This window comes from Rutidosis leptorrhynchoides, chromosome 5 (assembly GCF_046630445.1).
Source record: "Rutidosis leptorrhynchoides isolate AG116_Rl617_1_P2 chromosome 5, CSIRO_AGI_Rlap_v1, whole genome shotgun sequence".
Lineage (NCBI taxonomy): Eukaryota > Viridiplantae > Streptophyta > Magnoliopsida > Asterales > Asteraceae > Rutidosis > Rutidosis leptorrhynchoides.
The window spans coordinates 284,072,165-284,088,258 of NC_092337.1; positions in this window are offsets into that span (position 1 = coordinate 284,072,165).

Here is a 16,094-nt window from a genome sequence, read left to right on the forward strand (position 1 = left end):
TGACTTAGTTGTGATATGTCTTTAGAATTTGCTTGCATTGAGAAGTTATTTCGAAACTTTAGAAGCTCCTCCCTCAAAGTACATGGGCTCTCATCAAAGTGTCATGATATATATACCGTTGGCTTCAATACCGAGACACACCTCTTGAACTTTCATCGTTCCAAAGAGTACTTTCAATACTAGTCATAAGAAAACTCCCCATATGATGTAGAATCTTCTTCGAGTCTCTAACTCCCCCCCAAACAAACAATTCTTTCTTTGAAGTCCAAGTCCTATACCGTACATGTATAGAAGTCACAATCGAATCACCATTTGACTTTGATTACGAAACGTCGTCGAATTCTAGAAAATCCGCTTGATAACGCATATGGGCACAAGTTTCAATTTTAGAAACCTTTCATGAACGTTCAAAGATTGTAAGGGGAGAATAAACCAATCTTCATCTTTAATTCCCCATAAGATGCGGGCGTTCCTTTAAATCCTTCTTTGCTTCTCATCGAATCAAACAAAAACTCGTACGTACATCAACCATATACATATCTCCCCCACAATGATGCTTGTATGAAGAAAAAGCTTCATTGTTTAAATTGGTTGATGTGCTCGACAAATCTCCAAAATATCTTAAAGAACGCATATGAGAAAAGCCGTGTGAATCAGAGCCTCGAAAAGAGTGATAAAATGTGCTTTGGAGGTCCAGATTCGGTAAAGGACCATCTCTGAAAATTCTAATAAGCTCCATGGGTCAAAAGTGTCAATTTTGAGTCAGATTCGGTATTTGGACTGCCCTTGAAAAACCATGAAACATAGCAGGGTCTGATCTTGTAAACTTCACATAAGATCCATCAGATTCGGTAGTTGGGCCTCTGTTGGGCCAGATTCGGTAAGCCTGCTAAAGACATAATAGAGGATTCGGTTGGGCCTGACTAACTATGAAGCCCAATAAGAAAATATAATGCCCATTATAATTATACCGAATCAGAGAAGTGAGACATGTGAAAATCACTTGTCCTCGTCTAATGAAAAATTCAGTATAACAGCCATAAAATACCGAATGAATACCGAGTATAATACCGAGTGCTATACCGAGTATGGTACTGAGTATTATACCGAATCATCTTCAATCAACAATACCGAATGACGCATTAATCTCCATACCGAATCCGTTACCGCAATTCAATACCGAAGCAAAATCATAAAAAATATCAACCGAGTTTGTTCATCAGATACCGAATACGCCATGACCACAATTTAAAAAGTTATAAATCAATGCAATTGAAGATGAAAAACACTTGCAAATGCTTCCTATAGCAGTGATTAAGTAATCTAGAGAAGAAACGAGATCCAAATCATCATACAATTGCGAGTATGAATGAAGAACAGTACACGATTGCTAATGAAGAACATGAAGATTGATTTTCTAATTCGGACAGTTTCAGAGAATGATTCCTTCATGAAAAACACTTCAAATGATCACATAAACACTCAAAAATATCAATCAGACCTGAAACAATACAGAAATCTCGAATTTGATCCTTGAAAATTGACTTTTTATTCCGAAATTTGACTCAAAAATTCGAATTCGTGTTATCGAATTACGATCTGATTTTGTAGATACACGTTCAAAAAGTGAATCTAAGAAACTCTACATTTTTAGATTTCTCTAAATCTTTGTCGATCATTCCGGAGATCAAATCGGTCACGGTTTCGCACAACGAAGAACACGATCAAATTTTATGAGAATCTAATGTTGTTAGTCACTCCTAATGATGAGCGTAGATTTGGTTTTGTGCAAGGATCATGAAGTTGTATCTATTTTGTGTTGAGAATCATTAATTGATGATTTGAAAAATTGTATTCATGATGATGAAGGTGAATATCTCATACAGTAGAAGTAATAGTGAAACATGAATTTGTTTTATTTTTCTGACTTTGATTTTCTGTGATGATGAAATGATCAGAAATATTGTGAATTTATGTTTGAAATTTGTGATGTTTGATTTGGTGTAGTAAATTTGATTTGGAAAAGTTTCGGTGAGATTCGATTTGGATACCGAGGATGAGATTTGGTTTTTAATAAATCTCATTTAATTATGTTTGTGTTTTGATTAGATTCGATAAATGCTAAAAGGTTCGGTCCGAAAAAATTTCAAAAAAATTTGAAGATCTTCATATCTTCATGATGAAGATGATGAAGATTTGAAGGTTTGAGGTTGAAGGTTTGAAGATGCATGTATTTGGTGTTTGAAGGTTTGAAGGTGGAGGGAAAACATTCATAATATTCATAAAGATCTCCTTCATGTGATGAAGGCCTAAGCTCTAATACCAATTGTAGGATCATAGATCTCATGAATACCATGAATGTGAACAATTAACCACATGAATGTAGAGAGCATTAGTCAAACTAGTCAACTATATTCCATGGCTCTCTTGAATACTGTAACGACCCGGATTTTTCCGATCGTTTTATACATATGAGATTAATATTTACATAAATTAAACATTACCAACATGATAAGGAATCCAAATTGTTGAGTCTTGTGTTTTTGAAAAGAGTTTTACACAACGTTTGACCGTCCAATTTGACCGATGATATCACGAACTATATAACATATGATAATTATACGATTGTGTACATATACATATTTATACATATTTAACATGACCTAAGGATGGTTTAAGATATCATTGTGTACTAATAACAATGAGTTATAAGTATACTTTGAGACTACTAACTAAAGTTTTCAAAACGGTAACTATACGTAACGTTCTTTGATATATATACCTATAACCTATAATGCTTATACAAGGATAGTAAAAATACGTATTTAATTACTTTTAAAGGGCTTAAATACATAAAACAATATAAGTATATTCACAAAAGATAGTTATATTTGAATTCTCGTTCCGTTTCCTCAAGATTTTTACACGTATACCTAGGGTATATGTAACCGTATTGTACGCAGCTTCTAGATGTATTTACTATTGGTATATACACATTTAATCATTCATATTTAGCAGCCATCTTAGAGTCAAAAACATGTGGAACCATTATTTATCAACTTGTATGACTAATGAGCTAAAAAAATAAACTTAAGGATTTTTTTTCTATATAACAAGTAAATTCGTTTTTATGATTTCACCCCATTTTTCCATTCGATTTTCTCATACTTACACTCCAAATTCTCTCTCAAAATACTCCTAACATCATACTTGATCATCTCCAAGCATTTTCACCATCTTTTAGCTTCATAATCAAGGTAAAACTATGTTTAAACTTTGATTCAATTCATGTAAGTTATTTATCTTAAATCAAGATATAAACTTACTTACAACCTTTGTTTCTTTTCATGATTTCACTTCTTAATCTTCCAAGTCATCAAGAACAAGTTCATATCGTGTTTATTCAGTAACTTTCTTCATCATAGATCCTTCTAAATTGACTTTTAAAACACTTCAAGAACTGTAATATATCATAATGATATGCTAACTTAACAAGATACAACTTGATTTTACAAAGAACACCTTAAAACTGAATCTACGTCGTCGGAGTGCAATCGAGGGCTGTTTTGGGTTGGATAATTAAAAACCATCTTAAACTTTGAATTGGAAGTTTATATTCTGGAAAAATGATATTTCTTATGAATATGTTAATATATAAAAATCTCATGGGGTAACTCAAAGTGTAAGTATTTTTGTAAAAATGATCATCTACATGTTGTTTTTACAACGGAAATGATCACTTTCATAAGATTCACCAAAGTTTGACCTATAACCTGTGATTTCGAATGCAAACTAAGGTATTTACAGTTTATATTCATAAATAATGACTCGATCCAAGGAAGTGGCAAGTTAAACCAACAAAAACGGAGTTATATTGAAGAAACTACGGCTAAAACAAAATTGGGTATCCGAAGCTAGTTTAGCTACGAAATTAATTGGAGTAAAACTAAACTAATCATATCTTTGCTAATTAATATGATATTTCATATATATTTACTCATGATTTAATTCTACATATTTCAGGACCACCCGTAAACAACACGAGAAGATTAATCATAAGACCTCATGATTGTACGCAACACGTCATTTGACAACACGGTACTTTATGTACGCAACAAGTCATTGGACAACATGGTACCATGGGTCGAGATTAATTCCGATCAATACGAATACGATGGGGTCTTTATTTATTTTATTGAACAACTAATTGTGGACCACTAATATCGGACTGCTAACTACGGACAATTAGATATTAAAAGTATTATAAGTATACATGTAACGATTATTTAAAAAGAAAACATGTTGATATATTATATATGGTTAGGTTCGTGATATCTATCAAAGACTAAGTCGTATATCTTCAAGACAAAAGTGAGTATATAGTCCCACTTTTAAACTCTAAATAAATCGGGATGAGAATACATGCATTTTATGATTTATGTTATGGACACAAGTGATAAAAAATATATATATTCTACGTTGGGTTGTAGCACTGGCATACTTCCCTGTAACTTGGTAACTACTATTTACATGCGGTATTGTAAACGCGAATCCTGTTGATAGATCTATCGGGCCTGAAAACCCCAACCGGACTGGACGACCAGTTTTCAACGGTTGCACAGTACTTCGTTTCGGTAACTATACTTGGTACGGTGTAGTGAGATTTCATAATAAAGGGAATATGCGACATTGATTAAATGTTAAGTATGGTTATCAAGTGCTCAACCACTTAGAATATTTTTATTAAAACGTTTGTGTATATGAAATCTTGTGGTCTATATTTATAACGCTGCTAGCATTAAACCTATATCTCACCAACTTTATGTTGACGTTTTAAGCATGTTTATTCTCAGGTGATAATTAAAAGCTTTCGCTGCATTATGCCGAATTTAAGCAAGATTTGGAGTATGCATATTTGTGTCAAAAATAAAACTGCATATCGGAAGATTTGTAATGTGAAATATGTTGGAAATCGTATTATTATTATCAAATGTAAAGTTTGTAAAACTAATATTATCACTAAACGATAATCATTATTATGCTGTTTGAACCTTCGATTATAATAAAGGTTATGGTTTGTATTATAAAAACTTATGCAGATTTTGAAAAATGTCACATATAGAGGTCAATACCTCGTAATGACACCAATGAGTACGTGACGTTTATATTCAATATGAACGGGACGCTTCAGGTGGTATCAGAGCATTGGTCTTAGAGAACCAGAAAATTTGCATTAGCGTGTCTTATCAAGTTTGTTAGGATGCATTAGTGAGTCTGGACTTTGACCGTGTTTAATTTCGAAAATTATTGCTTATCCTTGTTGGTTAAAAATTAATATATAAATATTATGTGGTACTAATGTGCCAGTTGTTATGTGATAGATGTCTGGCTGAGAACTTGTTATCACATTCAGCGACTCCGAACCAGAATCCTCAGATAGTGTTCCAGTCGTTAACCTATCCGATGATGAAAACGACACCTTTGGGGAAGACTCACAATTTCCGGATGAATCAATTGAAGAGGAACCGGAAAGTGATCATGAGGAGGAAGAAATACAGGAAATTACGAAAGACAAGTTCGAACGAGGAAAGAAACGAAAGGCTACTGAATTGGAAAATCCAAATCCCGAGTTTAGTGAGGATGTTGTGGCACCAACTCTACCAGACACTTCCATCCCTATTCCCGCTATTCCTATTAGTTCTATCCCGACATCCAGTTCTTCGGTCCCTCAGCCAAAACGCAGGGAGATAGCCAGGATAACCTTTAAGCGATTTATTTGAACACAAACGTTTTGGGTTAAATGATGCGCTGTTGTTTTAAACCATGGGATCATATAACGTTTTGTATAATATTACTAGTGTGGTTTGTTTAATGTTTGATGTAAGATAAGCATATGTAAAATAGTGAAGTGTGAAATGCAATAATTTTCCATGGTTGAGTATTATTTGGGTGGTAGTAATTGATTTTCGTACTAAGCTATTAAGTATGAACTTTAACGGGTAGGTACTACCCTAGATATAATTATAAAACGCTAATAAGAAGAAAAGGCTTTTATAATAATAACTGGTTCATATTATTAATATGCAACGATGTATTGTAAATACATACTACATCTATAATATTCCATGTGAATAATTATTTTTTTCATTCTTATTGAAGATTATGGCGCAATTGAACCGAATGACGGAACAAGAAATCGAGGAACTCATCAATCAGCGAGTGAACGACAGAATGTTATAGGTCGAGGCTGCATGAGGTGCTGCAGTTAACCCAAATCCTCATGTGGGATGCACCTACAAAGCTTTTCAAGGTTGCAAGCCCTCATCATTCAGTGGAACAGAAGGACCGGTCGGTTTAACCCTGTGGATAGAAAAGATTGAGTCTGTGTTTAAAATCAGTGGTTGTATTGAGAAGGACATGACCAAGTATGCATCGTGCACCCTACACGATAGTGCACTCACGTGGTGGAAAAACTATGTGAAGGCCGTAGGAGGAGATGTAGCTTATGATACTCCATGGGAAGAATTCAAAACAATGTTAATCAACGAGTATTGTCCAAGGAACGAGGTTAGGAAGTTGGAAACTGAATTATGAAGCCTGAAAGTTGTTGGTACTGAACTCACCAACTACAATCAGCGATTCATGGAATTAGCTTTGCTATGTCCCGAATTGGTACCAACCGAAGAACGGAAGATTGAACTGTACAAAGATGGTATGCCTAAAAATGTCAAGGCAAATGTTACAGCATCGAAATCCAAGACTATTCATGAAGCCATCACTATGGCAAACGAGTTGATGGACCAGATTATTCTGGATAAGAACACCGATGTCAAGACATCGGGAAACAAAATAAAGTGGGAAGGTAATCATCAACAATCCAACAAGAAACAAGAAACCACGCAAGGTACGGGTAGCGGTTCGAGCTCAGGTTACAAGGGATGAAATCCTTTATGTAACAGATGCCACAAACATCACTCTGGTTATTGTAATGTGGTGTGCAACAATTGTAATCGAAGGGGTCATCTTACTGAAGATTGTAGGGTTTCCGTTACAATTACAAATGACACCAAGACTCCTGCCACCAATGCAAATAGAACAACCTTGGCCACTGTTACTTGTTATGGGTGTGGGAAATAGGGTCATTATAAGAGCCAGTGCCCGAATCCAGAGAAGAATAACGGACCTGCACGTGGAAGAGCATTTATTATTAATGCTAGAGTGGCGCGTGAAGACCCGGAGCTTATTATGGGTACGTTTACCATTAATAACTTATCAGTATCTATTATATTTGATACTGGTGCAGATAGAAGTTATATGTGTAGAGACTTTTACGCTAAATTGAATTGTTCATCATTACCTCTAGATGCTAAGTACATGATTGAGTTAGCTAATGGTAAACTAATTAAAGCCGATAAAATTTGCCGTGATTGTAAAATAAATTTAGCCGGATAAACGTTTAAAATTGATTTGATACCCGTAGAATTAGGAAGTTTTGATGTAATAGTCGGCATGGACTGGATATCCAAAATAGTAGCTGAAGTTGTGTGTGCCAAGAAGGCAATTCGCATTCCTCGTAAGGATAAAACGCCGGTAATGATTTATGGAGAGAAGGGTAACTCAAAGCTAAAACTCATTAGCTGTTTGAAAGCCCAAAAGTTCTTGAAGAAATAGTGCTATGCAATCTTAGCACATGTTAATAAAGTCGAAATGAAGGAAAAAGAGAAGAGCATCAACGACGTGCCTGTGGCAAGAGATTTTCCTGAAGTCTTTCCAGAAGAGTTGCCGGGATTACTTCCATTTAGATCTGTAGAATTTCAAGTAGATCTAGTACCAGGAGCTGCACCAGTGGCTCGTGCTCTATACAGACTTGCACCATCTGAGATGAAAGAGTTACAAAGCCAGTTACAAGAATTACTGGACCGTGGTTTCATTCGACCAAGCACTTCACCGTGGGGAGCTCCGATTTTATTCGTCAAAAAGAAAGATGGATCCTTCCGAATGTGTATAGATTACCATGAATTAAATAAGTTAACTATCAAGAATCGGTATCCACTACCGAGAATTGACGACTTATTTGATCAACTGCAAGGATCATGTGTTTATTCAAAAATTGACCTAAGATCGGGCTATCATCAACTACGCGTCAAAGAAGAAGATATTCCGAAAACTGCTTTTCGGACACGCTACGGTCATTACGAATTTTTGGTCATGCCGTTTGGATTGATGAATGCGCCAGCTGTATTCATGGACCTCATGAATCGAGTTTGTAGTCCGTATTTAGATAAGTTTATTATCATTTTCATTGACGATATTCTCATCTATTCCAAAAATGAGCAAGAGCATGAGCAACATTTAAGGTTGGTATTAGAATTGTTAAGAAAAGAACAGTTATATGCCAAATTTTCTAAATGTGCTTTTTGTTTGAAAGAAGTGCAATTTCTTGGCCACGTTGTTAGTAGCAAAGGAATTCAGGTTGATCCAGCTAAAATTGAGGCCATTGAAAAATGGGAGACTCCTAAGACACCAACGCAGATACGTCAATTTTTGGGCCTAGCCGGTTATTATAAATACATTACAAATCGGTGGCTAATGTTAGCTAATCTACGGAGCCTTGGATCCTTTATATAGCCCTAGTATAAAGGATCCTCCATAAGGCTAGAGAAACACGTTTTACTCCTTCTCGGGTACCTAACAATTCATGTACCCCATCTAATACACAATTACCTACCGATTCATAGTTAGAACAATTAAGTAAGACAACATCTATACCAATACCACAACCTACCATTCCACCATCTATGTTAGTAGAACCGGAAGTATATTTAGCGATGAAATTTTAAGTGAAGAATCACCGGGTATAGATTGGGATCCTTCAGATACAGAAGACGATGATGAGTTCCATCCGATCAAATGGGATTCTTCTGATGATGAAGAAGATGATTCTTATCTTAATTTTGAGGTGTATGGATTGCTAGAAAACACTAGGTTAGTGGAAAATGCTGCCATGTTAAGGATAGATTCGTTGGTTGTTAAAGAAACTACTCATTTAGATCCACTTTCTGAACTATTAAAAGAATTTCCCGAGTTACAAACTTACTCACATAATGGTAAAGATGAGGTTGTTATGGATAAAGAAGAGGATTTGTTAGCTGTTTTGATTGCTAATGGTTATGAGCCGACTACTGAGGAACTAGCTGAATTAAGGATAGAGGTTGACCCTAACAACATCAAAGAAAATTATAGCAGATCAATTGCACATTTTGAGGTTGTCGATGTTGAGATAAATGATTGTTTGTATGCGAGTGGGTATCACAAGGTATATAGTTTGGAGAAGACGGTTTATAGTGATCCATTTGATATTAGCATAACCGAGGGGTATATTCGGGTGTCCCAGTCAGATTCTAAGTATGATACGAATTCCGAACGTCGGGCTATACCAGGGTTCAACACGAAAGAGAAAGGAGAACTCCCGAACTTCATATATTCAACCCGTAATGTTAATGATTGGCTCACGTTACTAATTCGAGGAACATTTTCCACCGATTTTATATGTCGCCCGATAAGTGTCGGGGAAGTTAAACCCCACTAAGGAAAAATTTAAATGGGGTCGAGTCAAGCTTATGACTCATTAATAAAGAAGAATGTATTTATTTCCTTTTTGTTAGTGATTATTTGAATAAATGAGGTGATTGAGCGCGTGTTCATGAAATTCAATTGCTGCAACTATCCTGTAACTACAATCTAATTCCAAATAACATCATTCTTCTCCCTATTTATATTTTTGTCTTACTTTATTTTATCGTTGTAGTATAAATTCATGCACGTGAGGACATTGCATGATTTTAAGTGTGCGGGGAAACACATGAATTCTTCACTTAATTAAAAACCTAAGATATTTATTTTGAAAATTGTTAAGGAAATCGTAAATAAAATGAGATTTTTAAATCACACATGATTTTGTTTGTCCTACATTATAAAAAATTGTTGTTTTTTGATTAATAATTAATACTCTTAAAAGTATCTAGTTTTTAACTCCATATATGGTGAATTTTTTAAATTTTGAGATGAAGTAAAATATAAAACACCTAAGATCAAGGTAATGTAAATGATAAAGAAATATCTAGGATTTTATTTTTTGTTAGCCTTGTTATTTTAAAACCAATTTAAGCCAGTACCCAGGTCGTTAGCACTCAGTATGTGTGCTAGATACAATTAGTTACCATTAGAAACCTTAACCTTTTTAGGAATAACCAATTTAAACCAAATTCTCATTCCTAACCCTATATTTTTGGAAGTATAAATTCTTAGTTAAACTTATGTCTTTTCATTAATCTAATCTTAAAGCCAATAGAACTACTCTCAACTTCGAGATCGGACTACTTGTTTAAGATAAGAATTTAAAATTCAAAAATTGTGAAACGATTGCAAACTTATAACCACTACCATATGGCATAATAAGCATGGACCACTGAGGCAGCAAAAGAGTCCAAACAAGGGCCAATTTAGAAAAATTGCCAAGTGTAAAGCTAAATGCTGAACATGGAAGCAAAAGAAATGAAAATTTAAAAGAGCCCAATGAAGGCCAATAAAAGAAAAGAGTTCCAATAAGAACCATACACTTTAAAAAACTCTAGTTAGAAAACAAAAGAGTCCAATGATGACCAACTTGTATAAATTTGACTTAATAAACATTAGAACTACTTGTAATCCTTAGTCTGGTTCAGACTAGTTCTTACGAATAATAAAAAACTAACTTCTTATTAAGACATATTTTTTACTTTGTAATTTTACTTTAACTATATACCTATTCAAAGTATTATGATTTATAAGGTTTACTTGAGGACAAGTAAAGGTTTAAGTGTGGGGAATTTGGTAACTCCTAAATTATACAGTTTTTTGATAACATTTTGAGGAGTTATCTTAGTACTTTAAGGTCATTTTAATCCTAAAACACACAAAAATGGATAAAATCAAGAAAAAGGTAATTCTGATGATTTTATCAAAGTTATGCATCAAACAGGATAAAAACAAAGAAAGCCGCCAGCATGGAGTCAAGGAAGCCGCCGGCTTGGGGTTGAATACGCCAGAATGTTCTAGAATTGCTGTAGAATTGGATGAACTTATTGACCAAGCAAAAATCAGATGAAGCAGCCATCTTCATCCTAAAGCCACCGGCCTAATGGTCACGGTTTCTCGACTTGTTAACCAAGTTCAAGTAAAAATGGAAATAAAATTAGAAAGATTTGTCGGATCACTGAAGCCGCCGGCCTGCTATCAAAGTCGTCGGCTTAATTATGATGGTTACGTGTTTTGTACTTGCGGATCAAGATTTACTTGAAAAAGGAGTCACCGACCCAAGGAAGCCGCCAGCTTCACCTGAAGCCGCCGGCTTGGCCACCGATTTTAATAAGTATAAATAGAGGGCTCCTGTTACAGTTTTCAATGTATAACTCAATACAATTCAGTTTGGTTTCGTTTTTCTTTTAGAGTTTTCTCTAAAACCCTTATATTAGATTTACTTTTCATTGTAATCAAGAATCATTCAAGTTAATTATTCAAGTTCTGGGAATTAGATGAAGCCGCCGGCTTCACCAGTCCAAGCCGTCGGCTTGACTGGAACAAAGCTGCCGGCTTCTTGTGCTTCATCCGTACAGTTTCTGGTTCTTTTCCAGATCTGTATGGTCGAGTATATGTAATAATATTTGAACTGTTTTGAATCTATTTTTCTTAAATATACTTGTTTGCCATGCTTAATTATTAAATAACATGATTCTAGGATTGATTAGTACTTGATCCGAAGATCTATTATTCGATTCATGCTACTTGTTTAGATCTAGTCCATCAAACTTGTCAAATTGAATTGCATGCAACTAGGTTAAAAAGCTTAATAGTGATAAACGTGTTTAATTTGAATTACGCTTATATAATAGAGTTTGATATTGTTAGGCTTAATCCAAGAACCTTCGTTTAGATTTGTTTAATTAATGATTGCATGAGAACTTAGTAGTAATTGACTTTCAGCTAGTAACTTGAGTTGATCTACTTGGAGTTTAATAACTTATATAATTTGTCAGTCTATTTGCATGTTGATCCTCATCACAAGATTGATATGTATCATGTAATTGAATTAAATATGAAGAATTAAGATGTTAGTTATGCACATCACATATCTAGCATATGCTTTAAGTCCTGCATATTGAATGATATGCAACACTTAGCTTAACCTATCAAGAGATAATAGTTGGTCTATGATTATTATTCTATGATTATTATTCTACTTTGTGTTAATATAAGTTATGAAACTTGCTTAATATGATTCCCGTATAAGTTAGTTGTTCGTGTAACTGCTTTTATTTTCAATTGTTTATTTTGAATTTTTAATTCCTTATTTTATTTTATTATTTTATTTATCTTTAGGGCATCTCTTCCTAAGAGATAAGAATCTATCCTATAAAAGACTTAAAAATCTATCTTTAATTCTTTAATAAGAATTAAATTATCTAAATAAAACAACTCTTATTTACATCTACGCTCTCTTGGGACGATAACCTAAAATACTACATCGGATCGGGTTTTGTTGCTCGTTAGGGTGTTAAAGTGTAATAATAAAGGTTTTATAAATTTAAAAATTGAAAGATAAGTTAAGCACTACTGCACACACTTTTGACACATCAAGCGTAACATTTAGAATTGATCGCGTAACTTGTTCCTCTGAATACGAAGAAAGGTTTACTATTTATGCCAGACAGGTCACTTTCGATGATGAATCTCCGCCACCAGCCAAAGAACATGAAATGGAAGAAGAAGATCTCGAAGAAGAAATAGAGGAAGAAGAAGAATATGAAGAAGAGATGGAAGTGGAAGAAGAAACGCTAAGAGAAGAAGTTGTGGAGGAAGAGAAAGAATTGGTAGGAGAAACTGAAACATCCCCATTTAGATCAGAAACTCATCAGGGTCATAAAAAAATCAGGCAGCTAGAGGTGGAAGATCGAAGTAATAGTATGGGTATTCCTTTCTGAACAAAACCTATGGAATCATCCGATTTACAAGATATTGAAATTGATCCCGCTGGCAGAGTAGCCAGACCTCAGGATACAGTAGAATACCCGTTCACAAACTAAAGTAGTAGAAATTCCTGACTATTCAAATATTGAAGATCAAACTACAAATAGTAGCAACGAGGAGGGAAGATCACTATAACAACATTCCTATTAATACTCGCTCTCTTACGCGGTCATCAATCCAAGAAGAGCCAAACTCTTACCCAGTACCTGTCACGCTCCCATCATATCTAACCATGCTAATAAGATCTCATTCATCAATGATAATGATAAATTAGAAGAAATATTAGAAGCCATCCATAAGTCGACAATTGAATTCACCCCTAGATTGAAGGATCGAATTGAGGCTAACAAAGAAGAGTATGATCATTACCTACGAAGATAAGACGATGATATAGAGCTATTGGAAGAGCGCATTCAAGACTTTATCATAGCACTTCACGATCACAAAGAAGAGCAAGAACAAGAACACAATTCAGTGGTTTGTACTATTCACGAAACAAGGTTCCGTCGATATCAGAAAACTATCTACACTAAGGTATACAATGCCCTAGTCAGATCTACACTTCCTTTCTCAGCTAGCCAAAGCTACTGACTCGTATCTGCGAACATATGGACTGCTCTACTAGACATCCATTGTATTACACTGATTCAATGCTGATCGACAGTCTCCATGGCCTATTCATTCTCTTAGAAAGGGATGATTTTGAAAGCACACCAGCAAGGCTAGTGATCTATTTAACACTTGATCACCACGCTGATCTAATTATCTAAGAATTAAGATCAGGATTAGTGGAAGAGGAAAGACGAAATAATCCTTTCTCTCATTTGAATCCTACCCGAGTCAACTTAGCTACATTCGTGACTAACCAAATCCGGAATATCTTCAATGAGTCTATAGATCCCAACATCACATTCAAATCCTGATGCCGAGAGATCTACAGCAAGGCAGCTACATTGTTGTTTGAATCAAGAATCATATTTACCTCGCACCAGCTCCGACTCTTATCTAATCTGTGCAAGACTGTCTTTTTGTGGAGATCCAAACTCCGAAGATTTAAAGATCATGAAGATACAAATTTTAGAATTCTTTGAAGACCTCATAATTGAGCACCTAGGACGAGAAACGATTACTACAAGCACTGCTTCTATGTTGACTCTACTCTCCTTGGACTTCAAGATTTGTCACGAGAAACCATAGCTCATTTTCTCACCTTTAGAAGATGATCAAGAGAAATCCTAGCTCTCCTAAACATATTTATCCGGCACTTTTTAAGGATCTATCCACCAAGATATGTTCACCCTCTACTACTCGAAGACATATATCAGTGGGACATGTTTACACCCACTTGGTAAATAAGGCAATGGTCGAGGAAATGATTATAATTATTTTAAGGCGTTAACTTGTTGTATAATTATCATTTTACATAGTTTCTTATCTAAAAGTTATTAATTTGTGTAAAAAGGTATTTTTATTGTTTCATTTTAGAAAATGTGATAAAACGGCAATGATGATATTTATGGAATTACCTTTGCCTCAAGAAAGTTGTTGATCAAGAAAAACGTCCAGATTGGGGTAAATCATGACAACCGCAGGCTATTCCAATCATAGGTGAAATGTCCCGTTCTTATTGATTAAAAACGTTCCATATTAATTGATTTCGTTGCGAGCTTTTAACCTCTATATGAGACATTTTTCAAAGACTGGATTCATTTTTAAAACAAACCATAACCTTTATTTCATAAATAAAGGTTTAAAAATCTTTACGTAGATTATCAAATAATGATAATCTAAAATATCCTGTTTACACACGACCATTACATAATGGTTTACAATACAAATATGTTACATCGAAATCAGTTTCTTGAATGCAGTTTTTACACAATATCATACAAACATGGACTCCAAATCTTGTCCTTATTTTAGTATGCAACAGCGGAAGCTCTTAGTATTCACCTGAGAATAAACATGCTTTAAACGTCAACAAAAATGTTGGTGAGTTATAGGTTTAACCTATATATATATCAAATCGTAACAATAGACCACAAGATTTCATATTTCACTACACATCCCATACATAGAAATAAAAATCATTCATATGGTGAACACCTGGTAACCGACATTAACAAGATGCATATATAAGAATATCCCCATCATTCCGGGACACCCTTCGGATATGATATAAATTTCGAAGTACTAAAGCATCCGGTACTTTGGATGGGGTTTGTTAGGCCCAATAGATCTATCTTTAGGATTCGCGTCAATTAGGGTGTCTGTTCCCTAATTCTTAGATTACCAGATTTAATAAAAAGGGGCATATTCGATTTCGATAATTCAACCATAGAATGTAGTTTCACGTACTTGTGTCTATTTTGTAAATCATTTATAAAACCTGCATGTATTCTCATCCCAAAAATATTAGATTTTAAAAGTGGGACTATAACTCACTTTCACAGATTTTTACTTCGTCGGGAAGTAAGACTTGGCCACTGGTTGATTCACGAACCTATAACAATATATACATATATATATCAAAGTATGTTCAAAATATATTTACAACACTTTTAATATATTTTGATGTTTTAAGTTTATTAAGTCAGCTGTCCTCGTTAGTAACCTACAACTAGTTGTCCACAGTTAGATGTACAAAAATAAATCGATAAATATTATCTTGAATCAATCCACGACCCAGTGTATACGTATCTCAGTATTGATCACAACTCAAACTATATATATTTTGGAATCAACCTCAACCCTGTATAGCTAACTCCAACATTCACATATAGAGTGTCTATGGTTCTTCCAAAATATATATAGATGTGTCGACATGAAAGGTCGAAATATTGTATACGTGTCTATGGTATCTCAAGATTACATAACATACAATACAAGTTGATTAAGTTATGGTTGGAATAGATTTGTTACCAATTTTCACGTAGCTAAAATGAGAAAAATTATCCAATCTTGTTTTACCCATAACTTCTTCATTTTAAATCCGTTTTGAGTGAATCAAATTTATATGGTTTCATATT